The sequence below is a fragment of the Anastrepha ludens genome, chromosome 3 (genome assembly GCF_028408465.1).
Source record: "Anastrepha ludens isolate Willacy chromosome 3, idAnaLude1.1, whole genome shotgun sequence".
Classification (NCBI taxonomy): Eukaryota; Metazoa; Arthropoda; class Insecta; order Diptera; family Tephritidae; genus Anastrepha; species Anastrepha ludens.
Window position 1 is genome coordinate 130,826,520 of NC_071499.1, and position 17,027 is coordinate 130,843,546.

The 17,027-nt window shown below is 25.7% G+C and overlaps 1 protein-coding gene across 1 annotated transcript in view; it reads left to right on the plus strand.

Annotated features, from left to right (window-relative positions):
• The window catches only part of LOC128859280 (TWiK family of potassium channels protein 7), a 158,340-nt gene that overhangs the window by 17,808 nt on the left and 123,505 nt on the right, over positions 1-17,027 (plus strand). The gene's annotated exons all lie outside the window — the stretch shown is intronic.

Genomic DNA, 17,027 nt, shown 5'->3' on the forward strand with positions numbered 1-17,027 from the left:
AGTTGTTTTTCCATCTTTCTTTTTTAATGGCTCTATATAAGCAAATTTAGAAAATGTATCAATTACATTAAGCATATATTTGTATCCTCTATTAATTCTAACATTAACTGTTGTCATAATTAGTAAATCTGCTGCCCATAGTTCATTTATGCCTTTAGTAATAATTTTTCTTCTTTCAAAATTTTTTCTTACTGGTTTATGCAACTCTTTTGCTATTTTAAAATCATTATTTTTAGTATCAATAAATTCATCTTTATCCATTTCAAAAATATTTAAAATTTATTTTAATTAAATAACAATGATATCAGATAAAGTTTTAAAAGAATATATTAAAACACAAAAAGACTTAAAAAATAAACTTCAACAATTTAATTTAAACAAAGTAATAAAACAAGAAAAAATTAATGAAGATCTTCAAGCAATTATTCAACCATTAAATCAATCAGTTATTAATGTTCACAATTTAAATGATAGCTTTAAAAATTTAATAGTAGATTTAAATCAATCAAATCAATCATATAAAAAAACAATAGATGGACATTCACAAAGTGAACATGTTTCAACGGGGTCGAAACCGTTTGACAATGTCAAGCAAGTTTCCAAAAGAAACGACACTGAAAGTGAATATACTTCCAAAGGAAACGATTCACAACATGAATATAAACCACCTAACAATAATGTGAATTTACAAACTAATGAATTTAACGAAAAGCAACTATCACCAATTAGAAAAACAAACAAACAAAAATTAGTTGAAAGTACACCAACAACTAGCACAGGTTCACGAAGCGAACAGTTGACTCCATCAACATCAAAAGACGCTCTTTTGCGTAGTGCAAATGAAACGTTATCTACACCAGTACAATTTATTTCAGACAAAATTGGAAATATGGCAATGAAATATTTAAATTTAAATAATTCTGATATGAAATTATGTGACAATATTTTTGGTCTAAGATCTGAAGATGGAAAAGATTTATGGATTGGTAATACTGAAGTAAAAATTAGTAATAATGATATTATTTTAAGTAATAAAACTTATAATGGAACAAAAGGGTTATGGGAATTAATAACTTTAAAAGAACCATCAACAGCTGTAACAAATAATGATTTACAAAATTATGAAGAAATTATATTATCAACATATGCTTACATGCAAAATAATGACAAAAGTTCTAAACGTATTAAATCTAGCGTTGGAAATAAATATATGAATTTTATTAGACCAATATTGATTAAAAATAAAATTATAAAAGAAAAAGTAGGATCTGGTTTAAATTCAAAAAATAATCTTTCAAAATCATTACAAAATTTTAAAATTAAAACTAGTTTACCTACTGAATATGTTCGTTTTGCGAATCGTTCACAATGTGAACGTGTTTATTGGAATGATATTAATGAATTAAAAGATAGATTAAATTTGTTGTTAGGAGAGTATAATGCAGGAAATGATAGTCCAGAAATACATAATGAAATTATGAATATTATTGAGGAACTAAGAGAAGAAAATATGTTGACTCTCTCCGAAGGAAACGTATTAACTGTTTAATTAAATTACATATAAATTTAAATAAATTAAAAAATTTTTTTCTAATAAATGGGAATTGATAAGTTTGGACAAAAATCTTTTTCAGAAATAAATTCATCTAATGAATATTCTCTTAATAGAATAATATCATTAGAAAATGAAGTTGAAGAAATTCGTTCAAATAGTGATCAAATGAAAGATATTATTAGTAAATTAATGGAATTAAATCAACTACTTCAAAAAGAAGTTGAAAAACAAGAAAAAGATAATGTGGTAGCTTTTGGTGTTGTATATAAAGAAATAGAACAATTAGAAAATAATTTAAATCAAGATATTATTAACATAACTAAACAAGTAGATTTTATAGAAACAAATATTGAAAATTTTAAAAACAGTTTAGAAAAACAATTGGATAGTTATTCGGAAAAACAAATTTTAATTGATAATTATCTTAAAGATTTAGTTTTACAAAATAAAGACAATATTAATCAAAATAATATTACTAAACAAAATGATGAAACTAATAATAAGATTGATAAAAGTATTCAAGTAGATGAATATATAAAACAATTAAATATTGAAGAAAGTGAAACAGATATTGAAGAAAGTAAACTACAAATTGAAACAAATATAATTCAAAAATAATTTAAAAAATTCATACATATATAAATGATAAACAAAAATAATAAATCAAAATAAAAATTCAAATATTCAACATCGTTGAAATATGTTCACATCATATTTCATTTGAAATTAAAAAAAAACTTAATCTAATATAATTAATAATTTAATGTATAGTAAATAGGAGGGGTTCGTTTTAGTTACCTACATTTCCTATTTCATAATGTCCCCAGGGTAATTTGTAAGTCTTATTTAATTGAAATAAAACTTATCATCATAGGGTGACAATCCTATTTTATTCTCTTCTGTAGTATATAGTTTATTATCATATGATCTAATATTATGAACAGTTTAATTTTTATTTTTTAAATTAATTAAACAATTCTTATAATCTTCAATTGTTAACTTTTTAATATTATTTTTCTTTATTCCTTTACAAACTTTTTTATCACAAACATCGGTCTTAAATGCATACATTTTACTTCTAAGTCCACAAAATTCTCTAATTGGTATTCCATTATATTCATCTTTAAATTTTCCTGGTACTTTTTTATTAATATTAGATTTTAAATCTTCAATTGGAAAATTATCTATATAATCACTGGTATCATAATTATCTAGATCATCTTTCATTTCAGAATAAATATCAAAATCATCATCAATATGTTTACCTTCAAAATAAAGAATAAATGAATCAGTATCTGTTCCTAATAATTTCATTCTATTACCATATTTAGTTTTAAGTTGTACATACATTTTAAACATTAATAATTTTGATAAATCTAAAATATTTTGACCTCCAAAGATAGGTTTATTTAATTTAATATTTGTATTTTTACCAAACACTACACACATATTATGATCTATTATTTTTCTTGATTGATATGTATTTCTACTTATTAGTTTTCTCATAATTTTTTCAGTTTTAACTATTCTAACATTAAGTCTATTTCTAACATTTTCCATTTGCTTACCATATACACTATTATTCATAAGTTTGAAAAAATCTTTTTCAAAATCGTTTTTAGCTTCTTTTCTAAGTGTTGTATTTTTTTCAATATAATTTTTTAACCATGCTTCTTGTCTACATTTAATACCTCTATGAATTTTAGTTAAAATTACACCATTATTTAAATATTCTTTTAATAATCTTATATCAATTATATAATTTTCTTTGGTAACAACGTACACATTAATTTTTTAATTTTATCATTTGGTTTACTACCAATCCCTTTATTAATTAAGTCTGTTTGATTTGGTGATAAATCTTCAAATTGAATCTATAAATCTTAATTCTATTTTTTCGGCAACTGTATATAATTCTAAATCTGTTGAATTACAATTACGACAAGTGTTTCTTGTCTTTAAATTATACTCATATTTACATTTTTCATTTTTACATTTTAAATATTTAGTTTCACCTACAATAACTGGTTTTTTAATTTGTTTAAATTTTTCAGTACTTTTTGCTAAAACACTAGTTTCAGTTTCAGGATGAAATTCATCTAAATATTTTAGAAATAATTTTGAATCATAACCTTTTAAATTATGAATAATAATTGGTAAAAATTTTGGCATCTTTAACTTTAGATTACATGTATTACATAAAGCCATTCTATATTTACCAGTTGTATGGTCATGATCCCAACATTTTTTATTTTCTTCAGAAAATGGAATATCACAAATTTCACAATTGTTAGTATTATCAAACTTTAATATCGATTCTTTATCCTGAATTATATTATTCAATTTTCTTACTTCATAATAATCTTTAGCATATTTTATTAAATTATCTAAGAATGATTTCAATAGCACTTTTCTATTAGAAGTATTTTTTGAAATATATTGTTTATTATAAGTGTTATAAATACCATAACTATTTGGAATGTGTTCATGAAGTAATATTGTATTTTTACATTTGTCAGATTTTTTTTTATTAATTTTTTCCAAAGTACATTCAAAATCAGCATATAAAGTATATGGATGAAATAATTCTGCTCCAATAGATTTATATTTTAAAATATTTTCACCCTCTTTAGGTAACTGTATATTTTGTATTATATTATTATCATCTTTTAATAAATAACATGTTTTTATATGTTCTTCTAATTCATCAGATTTTTCAAAATGTTTAACACATTTATTACAAATATGTAGATGTTCATGCTGATGATGAATTTTACCACTTAAAAATCCAGATAAATTTTTAAGTAGTACAAAGTGAGATTTGTATCTTTCTTCTGTAATATTTTCTTCTATATATATAATATTAACATGTTTTTTTGGCAAACCATTAACGAAATAATGAAAAGAGTTACTTTTATACATTAATTGAATTTGGTAATATTCATCATCATTTTTTTCTGAATCATAATGATAAAAATTCATGGTAATATTAAAATAATCTTCTAATTTTTTAACATTTTCTTCATTAATTATAAATGGAAATTCTAAATTTAGATTTTTAAATTTATCATCATTTTCTAAATCTTCAAGATATTTTTTATATTTTGTTGGTCTTTGAGGATCTTTAACAATTTCATCTTGATGAATAGAATATAAAATACAATATAAAATACATTTATTATCAGTATTTTTAATATTAACACAATTTTTATTAGTAAATGGAATATATGATCCAGCAAGAATTTGAGACTTATCTCTACTAATATGTGTTTTTACTATTCTAACAAAGCTAGCTGTAGATCCTTTTGTACATTTTTCTGAGAATTTATTATTTATTTCCTCTATCATTAAATACAATTCTTTTGTATAGTTTAATTTATTAACATAATGTATTTCTGATCTATACCAATATTCATAACTTTCTTTAATTTTATTAGTTTTTTTATCAATAATCACAATATTTACCGCTGTTCCTAAAGACACTTTAAAATTACTAATATATATTTTTTAAAACCTTTGAAAAAATATTTGAAACAATTTCTTGTTATTAATTCTAAATGTCTTTCAATATCAAATTCTTCATTATTTGTAAACTCTAAATCAGCAACCATATTGTTAAAACATGAACCATTTAATTGTTTTTCTTGAATATCAATAATATCAAAATCATAATCATCAAAATTTTGAAATATATTTTGAATAACATCATTATTATGCTTTTCTATTAAAACACTTATTATGTTTAATAAACTATTTTTATTTTTATTGTACCAATATTTTGGCAATTGAAAAATATGTTTATTTGCTCTAATATATTTTTTTAAATTTTTTAAATTTTTAGATTTCAATTCTTTAATATTAAATGGATTCATTTTTATTTGGTTGATATTTTTACTTAATTTTTCCTTATTTATATAGAAAATTTTTTTTTAAATAAATTAACTTCTCGTCTTTATACAATATAAAATTATAATACTTTAAAGTGTGATGTAAATACCAATTAATTTTATTAAACTTAATTGGATATTAATTTTTATCATTAATTTTTTCATTATTTTCTTTATTATTAATAAATTTAATATGAAATTGAGATTTAAAATGACGTTGTTTATTTGATAAAGTATAATTTACACCACATTCACACTCTATTTTTTTATTTCTACTTGGTAATGTGTTACGATATGCAAATTTTTGATTGTAACATTTTTTACAATACCCCTTATTCAAATTAGAAATATTTGTTTCTTCCAAACATGAAAAACATATTTTTTTACCATTTATAATAGATAAACATATTTTTTCACCATTTACTATTTTATGATATAATCTTTGTTGTTGTTGTATTATTTCACCCATTGTTTCCAATTTATTAACAAATATTTTTTTTAAATTTTATATCAATTTACATTTCTAATATTTAATCTTATACTAATTTTTTCTTTTCTAAAATCAATTAAATTATTATCCTGATCAACAATATAAATAGTTATATTTCTAATAGTATTTGTATTTACTGGATAGTATATTAAATTTTTAGGTATTTCATTTATTTTTTCACCAGGTTTATCATTAATAAAAAATTCATGAATAATATTTGTTTGTTTATTATTTTCATAACTACCTCCTACAATATTACATTTTATTCTAATAGAATTAACATTCATAATATTTACTGGTAAATCAGATGATACTAATGTATTAGGTTGAATAATTTGTTCACTAAATCCTAGTAATGAAGCTATGGAATTTTTTTGTGTAAAATCAATAATATAATTACTTTTAATTTCAACTTTTAATGTTGTCATATTTGGTTTAATAGTAATACCCTTTATTTTCTCTTTTATAAAATTGTTTATATCATTTATTTCATATGAACCAGTTGGAAATGTAATTTTTTTGTTAACACTGTTAATTGTATGTAAATTATCTTGTGACTGGTTTCCATCAGAAACATAATGTAAAATATTATTTTTTAATTTTTCAGATATATTCGGTATAGAATTATAAGTAGAAAAATTAAGCAAACACATTTCAAAATCATGTTTATTATCTAAAATTATTGGTTCATCAAAATGACATGAAATTATTGAAGTATTTCCATCTAATGATATAGTCGGCATTATTTAATTAAGTAAAAATTTTAAACATAGATGACCACAAATTATTTCATTTATTTCTTGATCAATATTATTATTAAAAATTACAGTATTTTCATTAGTTTTGAAATATTTCTCTATTAATATTGGTAATTTATTTATAGCAAAGGAATCATAGTAAAAAATATGATTATTATATTTTTTATATGCTACCCAGTGTGTACCATTACCATCATTATTATCTAAATTTATTATTCCACATTCTATATCTTTTATCTTTTCTGGTAATCTATCTTTCATGAATACACCCCTAAAATTTGCTATATTAAATTTTCTAGCATATTTTTTTAAATCATAATTACTTAATGGTTTAATTGGAATTAATTCAAAATCAAATTTTTTTTAAGTAACATACCATTACCAGATTTTTTAAGTAACATACCATTACCAGATTTTATATTTTTTTCTTCTAATGCTTTATTATGACGTATTTTTTCTTCTAATAATTTATCGTTAGTTTTTTTATCATTATATGCTCTATATAATGTTGTTCCTGCAGTAACTGCAGCTCCTATTGCTGGAATAAGTGGTAATAGTGCTGGTAAAAATCCGCCAATTTTTTCATTATTAAAACTTTGTAACTGAGACATAGATAATTTTAATATAAAAATTTTAAAAGTAGTTTTATTATTATCTAAATGTTTTTTTATAGAATTAATTTGTTTTCTAGTTAATGGTAAATATGATTCATTCATTACACTTTCTTTAGTTCTTTGTAATTGAATTGGTTCTAATTTTATAGTAATATCTGTTTTATTTTTCATAGCATCATAAACTTGTTTTTGTTGATCTTCATTTAGAGATATTGGATATTTAATATATCGTCCACATTTTGGAATAAAATTAATTTCATTTTCATTTGTATTATGTTCACTTTGTGAACCGTTAACAGAGTCAACATTTATCAATTCTTCAGTTAATGAATTGTGAGTTGTTAAACCCATACCCATTTTTCTTTTAAATTTCATAGCATTAGTAGTTAAATATGCATTTACTTTTTCTGATAAACTAGCATCTTTTGCTGAAACTCTTGACCATGCTTTATCTTCTAAAATTTTATCAGCTTCATGTCTTTTCTTTATATCATTACTTTTAGAATATGCAATATCATGTTCTTTAGCTGCTTCATCTAATTTATTAATTGGATTTACATCCTTTTCAAGTTTTAATTCAAGATTAGTACCAGGTCCTAAATAATTATATCCTGGAGAATGTAACTCAAATGGAAGATTATTTATAAGATTATTTATAATACCACTACCATAATATCGTACCATTTATTATAATAGAAAATGTGATGTATTTATATTTCTTCATATATATTTATTATATTTACCAAATTTTTAGAAATTTTCAGTATATACTAAGCGATTTTAGTGGAGAAAATTTAACGAATATGAATGAAGTAAAAGAATTATTATATAATATTATGTCATTAATTCAAAAAATGGAAAAAATTTATTATTTAAATGGAAGATAAAATAAAATGTGATAAAAATAATCAATTATCAAAAATAGATTTTATTATTTCAAATGGAATAGATAAAATAATGCAAAATGAATACATTTCAATGGTACTAATTATTATTCTATTAATAATGTTTTTTATAATTTGATAAGACAATTAAATACAAGACTACAATTATTTTAAACATAGGTTTCGACCTAGTCAAAACATATTAGTAAATTTTTAATAATATTTTTTAGTTAAATAAATGAAAGAAGAAAAAGGTATCGAATCTTATGACTTTTATGAACATTTGCCATCTAATTCTACACTATTAAATGAATATGGAAGACCAATAGAAATAAATATTAATAATCAAGACATTAAAACGTTACCATCAAAAAGTTTACTTAATATTAGAGGTCAAATTATTGCTAAAGATAAAGATGGTAAAATATTAGATAAACTTAATCCTGATAAAATAAATTTTGTGAATAATGGTATAATAAATCTGTTTAGTAAAATTACATATTTTATTAATTCAGTTGAAATTGATAAAATTGAAAATCCTGGAATAACAACAACAATTAAAGGCTTAGCATCATTTTCTAATGATTTATCATTAAATAATGCTGGTTGGCAAATTGTAAATAAAGGTAGTGTTTGTAATAAGAAAGGTTATTTTTCTGTTAGCATTCCATTATGTATATTAATTGGGTTTTTTGATGATTACAAAAATTTCATTTTTAGAATTAATCAAAAATTAGAATTAATAAGATCAAATGATGATACAAATTGTTTAATTATTGATAATAGTTTAAGTGATCATACTTTTTCTATTGATATTAATCAAATTATATGGAGAATGCCTCATGTTAAATTTTCAGTTGAAGTTGATCATGAAATTAATAAAAAAATTTCAAATAATACAAACTTTCAAATGTATTTTAGAAATTGGAGATACTATTGTACTACTGCAATTCCAGCTGTAAAGACTTATACCTGGAATATAACATCATCTAGTGCTAAACCTAGATATTTTCTTATTGCATTTCAAACATTAAGAAATCAGAATAATTATAAAGACAATAGTAAATTTGACCATTGTAATTTAGAAAATGTTGTAGTTAAATTAAATACAAATAGATATCCAAACTATGATATGCAACTATCTATTAATCAAAATAAATTTGATACATTATATAATATGTTTCTAGATTTTAAAAATTCATATTATGGTTCTAGTATAAATAATTTACCAATAGTTAATTATGATACATTTTTAAAAGAATATCCAATAATATGCATTGATACATCTAAACAGAATGAGGTAATTAAAGAGGCTGCTATTGATATTAAAATTGAATTTAAATGGACAGAAGATTTTCCCTCAAATACAGTCGTTCACTGTTTAATTATTAGTGATGATAGTTATTCATATAATCCACTAACAAATCAAGTAATGCATGTTTGACTTGTTTTTTTAAATTTTTATAAAATTAAAATTAACTAAAAATTAATTGAAATAAATATGTAATTCATTATATTAATAGATTGAAAAAATTTATCTAAAATTCTAAATTATGGACGGTCATTTAAAAGTTACTAAATTAGATAATAAAATTAAATTAACTATTCAAAATTTTGATACTCATAAACCAATAAAAAGATTAAATGAAATATTTCCGAATATTATTAGAGCAATTATTTGTGGGCCAAGTAATTGTGGAAAAACAAATGTATTATTAAATATATTATCAAAGATTTATTATTCTGATATAATAATTTGTTCAAAAACTTGTTATCAAGAAAAATATAAATTTTTAGAAGATATGATAATTCAATTCAATAAATTGTGTGTTAAAAATGATTTGGAATCTAAGGATATAAAATGTTTATCAATTCAATCTCTACCAACACCTGAAAATATTAAACCATATTCTGTAATAATATTTGATGATATCTCTACAGAACAACAAGATAATATTGCCAATTATTTTGCTTATGGTAGACACAATAACATTTCTTGTTTTTATTTATGTCAAACATATTCAAAAATTCCTAAACAATTGATAAGAGATAATGCAAACTATATAATTATATTTAAACAAGACAAGACTAATCTGAAGCATATATTTAATGACCATTGTAATGATATTGATTATGATATTTTAAAAAATATGTGTATTCAATGTTGGAAAGAACAGTTTGGATTTTTAGTAATAGATAAAGAACAAGAAACAAATGATGGTAGATATAAAAAAATGTTTGAATTTTTCTTTACAATATAAAAAATGTTTGAATTATAAAAAATGTTTAAATTTTTGTTGAATAATATTTTTTATTAATTGTTTTTTATATTGTTTAAAACAATAATTTTTCGACTACTTCATGAATTTGATTTATCACTCAAGTCTATTTTTTCTAACAAATTCAAAGCTTCTTCATAGTTACTATTACTTATTGTGACTCATATTCAACAGTATTTCATTTTTTGGTCCGCACAGGTCCGCACCAGACTAGATCAAATATTATGCTTATCTTGCAGTTTGTGACTCATATTCAACAGTATTTCATTTTTTGGTCCGCACAGGTCCGCACCAGACTAGATGAAATATTATGCTTATCTTGCAGTTTGTGACTCATATTCAACAGTATTTCATTTTTTGGTCCGCACAGGTCCGCACCAGACTAGATCAAATATTATGCTTATCTTGCAGTTTGTGACTCATATTCAACAGTATTTCATTTTTTGGTCCGCACAGGTCCGCACCAGACCAACAGTTCACTCTGTGAATACTTATAAAGCTTATTCTATTTATAGATTGAGAGCAATGTTGATAAGATCAACTGTTTGCTTTGCATACTACTCAACTATAATTACATTATTCAGGGTATACGGTTTAGATGAGTTGGTTAACCAGTTGGAATTGTAACAATAATTTTGTTGCAAGTTCAAATCTGACTCAAAGACTTTTTTTTGAAAGGTACTTTAAAAAATAAATGTATCCTTTTTTTTTTTTTTTTTTTTTTTTGAGATAATATAAGCTAAAAAAATGAGTTAAATGTTAAAAACCCCTATATTATAGTTACTCGTAGTTAGTATTTAAATTATTAAAAATTAGTTAGTATTTAAAAAATTAAATGTAATAACCAGCAGTGATGAACTTTTAGAAAATCGTAATCAATTAACTAATATTAAAATTGTGTCGTATAACATTAACGGCTTAGCAAACAAAACGTTATATAAAGATTTTTTTGATTACATTTGTTCGTTTGATGTTTTCATCTTGTTAGAAACGCATGTTGAAACGGAAAATTTTGAAAAATATTTTAAATTCTTCAAGGGGTTTACTCTGTTTTGGAGATCAGCAGTACGACGTAGTCATTATGGACGGGCAAGTGGTGGACTCCTTTATGGCATTAAAAAAGACCTAGAAAATGTTGATGTCAGATATTCGTTTAAGTGTTTAGACTGTTTAGACGTAATCGAATTTTGTGTGGCTGAAAAAACTGTAAACTTGATTCCATTATATTTGAAGGGTAATAACTGGATACATGATTTTGAAATTGTAAAAGAAAGTTTTGTTCAAAATGATTTTGTAAATGGTGTTGTAATCGGTGACCTTAATGTACGAATTGGAGACTTACAAGTAAATATGGACGAAATCTTACTAAATGATATTGTAGGAGGAAAAACAGATAGGAATTCAAGAGACAAAAAAATCAATAGAGGTGGAAGGCAGTTCATAGAGTTCTGTATAAATAATGGTCTAATAGTGTTGAATGGCATGTTAAGTAGTGATGTTGAGGGAAAATTTACTTATGTTAGTAATATAGGTGAATCTGTAAATGATATATGTGCAATATCTCGGGACATATTGAAACATGCGTCTGATTTTATAGTGGACAATAAAACATGGTCTGATCACATGCCTATTATTTTAAAAATGCAATTGCCTGCAAGAAAATCAGCTTCAATATGCAAGACGAACTTGTTACCAAAAATTGTTTGGGATGAATTACGAGCAGAATTGTATAACAAGAAACTTATTAGCAACCTACAGAAAAAGAAATATGTAAAAAAAGAGCTAGATCTTGAAGATTTAACTGAAATAATTAGAATATCAACTTCACAGAGGCGAAATAAAGAAAGATTAAGAAAAAAATCGGAATGGTTTACCTGGAAATGTCAGTCAGCTAGAAAGATGTCATTAAAACAACTGAGAATTTATAATAAAACTTTGAGTGGAAGTGATAAAAAGAAATATATTCAGGCAAATAGAAAATACAAGAAACTGTGTGAAGAGAGCAAGAAGAATTACTATGACAATCTTGAACTCAGAATAAATGAGGTTAATAACAGTAAGGATTGGTGGAAGATGGTCAACGTCCTTCGGTGTTCAGTTACAGAATCTTGTCTAGAGGTATCGCCAGCAATATTCATGCACTATTTTCAAACATTATTAAATCCAACTCGCTGTGCACCATGTATACAATATGTGGCAAATTTAGTAAGGGATGATTGTCTAGACAGACCAATCTCAATAGATGAAATCAGATTAATGTTACATAAAACGAAATGTGGAAAAGCTCCGGGCTCAGACAAGGTTCCATATGAGTTTTTTAAAAATGCCGATGACCGGTTTCTTGTTGAGTTGGCAAACGTTTTTAATAGGCTATATAATATGGGCCAAGTATCTGAATGTTTCGAAACAAGTCTGATATATCCGCTCTTTAAAAAAGGCGATAGGAAATCTCCCTCCAATTATAGAGGTATCTCATTCATGAATTGTGTTGCAAAGATAATGATGGGCATTTTAAATGAGCGACTCACAAGCTGGGTAGAAAATAAAAATATTATAACAGAATTTCAAGCAGGTTTCAGAAAGCGACATTCAACTGTAGATAACATATATAACCTAGCAGCAATAGTCCATATTAAGTTCAGGGAGAAGAAAAAAGTGTACGCGTTTTTTGTGGACTTTAAAGCCGCTTTTGATACTGTCCCTAGACAACTATTGCTATACAAGCTTCATGAAATAGGAATCTCCACCAAAATGGCAAACTTTATTGAAAGTTATTACAGAAACACATGTTCGATAGTAAAAGTAGGAGATGAAATGAGTGAAAAATTCAAAATATCGTCAGGAGTAAAGCAAGGGTGCCTGCTTTCACCTTTGCTCTTTGCTCTTTACTTGAATGACCTGCACGACTGTTTGGAGGGGGGACTCTTTATAGATGAGTTAAATATCCGTTTGCTATTATATGCTGACGATATCGTCATATTGGCAGATGAGGTTTGTGCTCTTCAAAAAATGATAAGCAACTTAGAAAAATACTGCGAAAAGTGGAATATGCAAGTAAACTTATCTAAGTCAGCCATAATGATCTTTCGGAGAGGCGGTAGAATAGCAGAAAAAGAAAAGTGGTTTTTTCACGGCGAAGTTATACCAATAACGAAAGAATATAATTACTTGGGTGTAAAGCTAACATCAAAACTCAGTTTCAAGCAACATATAGAAAATAGAAATGTTCTAGCGAAAAATAGCATAAATGCAACTTGGTGCACATTCCTTAGTAAAAATAAAATTAAGTTGTCGGCAAAATGGAAACTGTTTTTAGCGGTGACTAGAGCAATCCAGAGTTATGCTGCTCAGGTATGGGGAAACTCGTTGTTTGAAGAAGTAGACAAAATTCAACTTTATTTTTTAAAAAGGGTACTTCATCTCCCGAGTAATACGCCATCTTATTGCATTCTCTTGGAGACAAATGTTCCAAGTTTTCATTTGTATACACTGCAGCTTCACTTAAAATATATATTCAAAACGTTATTTGAATATGATGATAATAGATTGCCTCATATACTATCAAAAAAGATTTTAGAAAAACAGATATTTTGGGTTGAAGAAATTAGTAATCTAGCACAAAAGTTAAATATAACATGTAACTGGGGCACTTCAAATAAAAGAGAGTGGAATAGAAATATAATTTCAATAATAGAAAATCTTCATGATTCGAATATTCGAACTTTATGGGAAAGGGCACACCAAAGCACCCGATTATATAAGGAATTAGACCATAACAACGCCAGAAGCTATTTAAACGATAATACTGGAATCTATAAAATTATGTGGATTATGAAAGCCAGATGTGATTTAATATACTTGGGAAGCCAAAGGGATTTAAACTGCACTTTATGTAACTTAAATGAATTAGAAGACATCACACATTTTTTAGGAAAATGCCCGATACTTAAAAGAATTCGTCAAAGATTTTTTGGAAAATTTAGTTTAAACCGAGATGAAATCATAGACATTTTAAATGGTGTTGGCCCTTCTGGATATAATAACTTATTTAAGTTCATCACTGGTGCTATAGAATATAGAAAATTAATTTTAAGCGAATTCAATACATAGTACCATAGTAACATATGTAAAATGTAAGATTTTGTTTTTTTTCTTTTTTCTTCCGACAAACGACCTAGTGTCACTGTCGTACGTTCTAATGTTAATGATTAAAAATGAAATGTAATGGAATGTAAAAGCCGAACAATAAATAATAATAATAATAATAATAATAATAGTTAGTATTTTTAAGGTACTCGTAGTTAATATTTAGGGGTGGACTAAATCGACCCAACTCAAAATTTTTAACTTTTTTTTTGAGATAATATAAGCTAAAAAAATGAGTTAAATGTTAAAAAATGTTAAAATTTTGAGTAACTGTAAGTTAAAAAAATGAGTTAAATGGTAAAAATGTTAAAATTTTGAATTAAAATGATAATAAATGTTAAAATTTTAATATTTTTGAGTTAAAATGATAATAAATGTTAAAATTTTAATATTTTTGATATTGCGTTGTAGTCCGGAATATACATACTACTCTGATGTAATCTGTGATGAGTATTTGCTTAGCTGGTTTAGAATCTTGTTTATATGTACAATTCCCGATAGGTCGACATGCATTTTGTAATTTAAAAAAAAACCGCACTATTTCAAAACCGCATAAAAAAAAAGCCGCATAAAAACAGAACCTACTGCATTAGTGTTAGTCCATCTATCAACGGTCTGCTTTTTGAATAGCGAGAAGATCTCCCTTTTGCGCATGCCTTCGGGACCGCGTATTTCTGCCGCTTCGGATCCATTATAGGATGAGGGGGTTGACGGTTGCCAGTTGATCAGCTTTCTCATTTCCTTCTTTGTTTCTATGGCCAGGGACCCAGATGAGTTACTATTCTATTTCAGAGAAAAATTAAATCACTGCACTACTGATTGTCATCACTCATACATGAAGCATTATAGATGTGTACAACAACTATTGCATATTTCAGACTAATATAAGCTATGAAATGTTTTTAAATTGAAACTGGTAGCGAATTTTAAATACCACTTCTCACTAATTCTATAAATTTTTAACAAAGTTATGTTTAAATCCAAATTAAGACGTAATTCGAAATCGGTCATCATCAATCGTTGTCGAGTAGCGTGACCTAAACAAATATTGCAACCATTTTTTTATTAAAATTTTTCACCCTCTGGCATGCTATCCATTCTCTTCGGCGTTCAGCAGGTAGCTTTCCTTTTACTAAATAACTAAATATCCCATCAATGTCAGCGTTTATGCTCCGTCACGCTCAAATGCTCCCAGCTATGTTGAGTGCGTGTGAGCGTCAAGCAGGTCGACTCTGTTCGATAATGATTACATTCAAGGAATTTATGTCGCATAGTTAATTGAATTTCTAACAGGAAACCCAACTATCACAGCAAGGTTGAGTAAGGTGAAGAGACGAGGAATGTTAACAAAAGATTGTGGGCGTGCTTGAGAAGGATCAAAGAAGAGTAGAGAGCATGGCATGCGAAGGGGCGATTGATTTGCTGAACAGCAACCAAATTTACATTGGCATTAGTAGTTATTTAGTTGCTACTTGACCCCGCCAAGTTTTGCTAAGTGCTGCAGCCCAGTAGGAAAAATATTTGAAAGGAGGTGAGTGCAAAGCTCGCACAACTGTCTGCTTCAAAAATCACTCTACGATTTTCTGCACTACACTTTTATCTTCCTCCAAAGTCGGTACTCGTTGTCTCGCCAAAGCTCACTACATATCTCTCTCACACTCATTTCGTTGATTGGCTGAGTGTCAACATATTTTGATGCTAGCTCTTGGTTACCTCTGCTAGTGCCGAAAATTGTGAGTTTAGTAGTCACATTATCTAGTGGATTCTCCTTCCTCAGCTTAAACGCCTTCTGTTGTTCTGTTTCGCTTTTGTCGCTGTTGTTGCCAATTGTTAAAAGTAATTTTCTTAAGTTGTTTATTCATTTCCTTCACCATTGTCTCACTAACAGGCACTAATGCTCATCTCAATTCCATGCAGAGCTCTGTATGTGGTGCAGGAGAAGAGTGATGGAATATTTGTGTCTTCTTATATATACATATATATGCTTGTAGTGGTGGGAGAGCTTGTTCTTTCTGTCTCTGCTACGCACAAATCGAATTCATGATTTTAATCACTTCATAGCTGCAAACTATTAATTTTCTGCCATACCGCCTGCACAAGATTGGGACATTAAGTTTACTAATTGGCAGCTTTTAGGCGCAAAGTAAGTTTTTGAGCTCATTAATGCTAATGTGAAGATGATAAATTAAAGAAAGTGCTTCTTTCGAATTAATTAATTTTGATTTTGGAATATAAAAAGCTATAGAGAAATAAATATAGCAAACCACACCAACATTAAAATTAACAATGCCATTTCAATAAAATACTACGACTTTGATCATTTTGTGATGACTACGCTGAAATTTTTGGCTTTTAGGTTAAAAAATAAATACTGCCTGGTTAGATTTTACAAGCAAAACAATTGGAATTTCGCA